Below are 2,931 nucleotides of genomic sequence, written 5' to 3'. Positions count from 1 at the left end.
AGGAAGGGAAGGGGCAAGGGAGAAGAGAAGATTCAAGGGGCTAGAAGGTGCAGGGATGCGGGATGGGGGTGGGATGGGGTGGGATAGGAAGAGTCACTTCCGTCCTCTCTGAGATTCCTTTATGTTTATCCGATGGCGTATGGGACTATGATTACATTAGGGCTCTTGTTTATGCAGCCGTGCAGGTGTCCCATGCCAGCGCCCCCTCCCAGGCTCCCTCTCATGCCAGCGCCCCTCCCAGGTTCCCTCCCACCCTAGCGCCCCCTCCCAGGTTCCCTCCCACGCCAGCGCCCCTCCCAGGCTCCCTCCCATGCCAGCGCCCCTCCCAGGCTCCCTCCCACGCCAGCGCCCCCTCCCAGGTTCCCTCCCACGCCAGCGCCCCCTCCCAGGCTCCCTCCCATGCCAACGCCCCCTCCCAGGTTCCCTCCCACGCCAGCGCCCCTCCCAGGCTCCCTCCCATGCCAGCGCCCCCTCCCAGGCTCCCTCCTATTCTCCTCCACTCCTCCATCTCCTGCCATCCAGACCCAACAGCCCTGCATCCTGCTTTTCCAGCTCAGAATGAGCTCCAGGTGTACAGGTCCAGCCGGACCTGTTCTTCATCCTCCTTGAGAAACGCTTCTGGGGAAAAAGTGAGGAATTTTCACCTTTCCCGAGGGCCACAAAGACAGCAGGCACCGGACGTGGGTTGTCTCCCCCGGGTAGTTCCGGACACTCACAAGATCCCATCTCCGAAGGACCGACAGGGCTACATTCTTTTAAGGTTGTCTCCTCTATAAATGAACCGCACCTTATCATTTTCCTCCCTGGCAGGATTTTCATCCTCCTAACCCATGCAGACGCGCTCAATACCTTAATTCCATGGAGCTACAGCGAATTAAGCATATCGGTAAAGATGCAACTAAATTAGTATAGGGGATCCCGAAGAGACTTTTAAAAGTGTAAATGTCTGCTTGTAAAGCTAATGATGACATTACACACACACACAGACACACACACACACAGACACACACACACACACACACACACACACACACACACGAAATAGTGAGGGCCAGGATGCATCCAGCTGACATCTTGGCTCCCATGACCAGAGGTAGTTTTCTTTTGTTTTTGTTTTTGTTTTTGTTTTTTTCCAGACAGGGTTTCTCTGTGTAGCCCTGGCTGCCCTGGAGGTCACTCTGTAGATGAGGCTAGCCTCAAACTCTGAGATCTGCCTGCCTCTGCCTCCCGTGCACTGGGGTTAGAAGAAGGAGGTTTAAAGGACCTCCTGCAAGCAATCCTCTGACCTCCACTTGCACACCCCAGAACACATGTAAACAAATAAATGTCATTTTTAAAACTTAAAAATAATTCCAAAACATCCCAAGGCCCATTTCTTCTTGATTACAAAGATTTATCTTGCCAGGCAGTGGTGGTGCACGTCTTTAATCCCAGCACTCAGGAGGGAAACACAGGTAGTTCTCTGGTCAGTCTGTTCTACAGAGTGAGTTCCAGGACAGCCAGGGCTACACAGAGAAACCCTAGATTGAAAATCCAATAAACAAACAAACAAACATCAGCTTATATTCATTTCTGAACTTACTGATTTTATGCATTTTAATATAATTACTTTTTCCAACGCCAGGTGTTTTCTTGTTTAATATTGTCCATCTGATGTGCTTCATATCTTTAAAACCCTTTGAAGAATCCAGGGAGACAGGGAAGGAGGGAGGGAGGGAAAGAGGGAAGGGAGAGGGGAATGGGATGTGCTGAGAAATCCTAAGAACCATCGGCCCCTACTGAGGCCCTAAAATAACCCAAAAGTGAGTCAGGCAGAATGAAATAAAATAAACCCCTTTCCAAGAAGTTCTGCCTGGAGAACATTTATGAACAAAACCACGGCTCCCTCTGCGTCCTCCACCCCCCTGTTTTGGTTGGCCCGAGGCCAGCACCTACTCTTCCCTTGTAACCAAAAACATGGCCCAGACAATGAAAACTTTCTACATTTTTTTCCCTTTAAAAGTCTTCTGTGTAAATTAATCACCAGCATTTAAATTTACGGGGTGCCTTTTAAAACTTGCCCTGTGAAACCCACCTGCCCTCTGCAAGTCTGGAAACATCCAACAGCTTGGACGCCTCTCGGAGTTCCAAGGACACAGGGTATTTTTTTAAAATCTTGTTTATAAGAACAACAAGACCAGCTCACACATGTCAGAGCATCTGTTACTCACAGTGAAAAGTAATAGTGAGGTCTCATTGGTTTCTTTTTCTTCTGTGATGTACGTGGTATTAATCAGACACGGGTTTCTCTCCTAACCCACATCCTTAAGAAAGGGCTGAAGACTTTTCCAGTTTCGCAACTTAGGGGTGGGAGGTGGCATCGATGGGGGAGAGGGGGGCCGCCACAGGGGTGGGAAGCTTGGCAGGGTGTCCTCACTTCAGGATCCACTTCCTAGTCTTAGGTCTCCCCCAGGTTGTTGTTTTTTTTTTTTTTAAACCATAAAATATTTTCAAATAAAAGAACTGAAAACATAGCTCAGAAGCAGCTTGCCTATATTGTGAAGTTTGGAGGTTCAATCCCCGGCATCCCTCCAGAGAAGCAGGGGGGTGAGGCGGGCATATCACCTCGTAACCATTTCTGTTCTCAGGGCTGTAATTTTCCTCCACAACCCAACACATCTTTTAAAAAAGCATTTAAAGCCCGTTCTAAATGGGATATGACTTTACCCACAAAGACTTGCTTATGTACCTATGGCAGATGTCATCCTACCCCAACATCAACTTAATACCAGTATGAACCTCACAGGATTAGAAAAATCTTTGAAGAGTTCAGTCAGGATGACCGAAGGCCAGCATCTGGGGACCAGCTTGGGTCAGTAGAAACGGGCAGTGGGGAGACCAGGTCGGTTGGATGGGGACACCAAAGGAGAACAGGCTGGAACCTGTGGACAC

The sequence above is a fragment of the Rattus norvegicus genome, chromosome 5 (assembly GCF_021556685.1).
Source record: "Rattus norvegicus strain SHRSP/BbbUtx chromosome 5, alternate assembly SHRSP_T2T, whole genome shotgun sequence".
Taxonomy (NCBI): domain Eukaryota; kingdom Metazoa; phylum Chordata; class Mammalia; order Rodentia; family Muridae; genus Rattus; species Rattus norvegicus.
The sequence above is the reverse complement of the archived record's forward strand: the minus strand, read 5'-3'. Positions refer to the sequence as shown.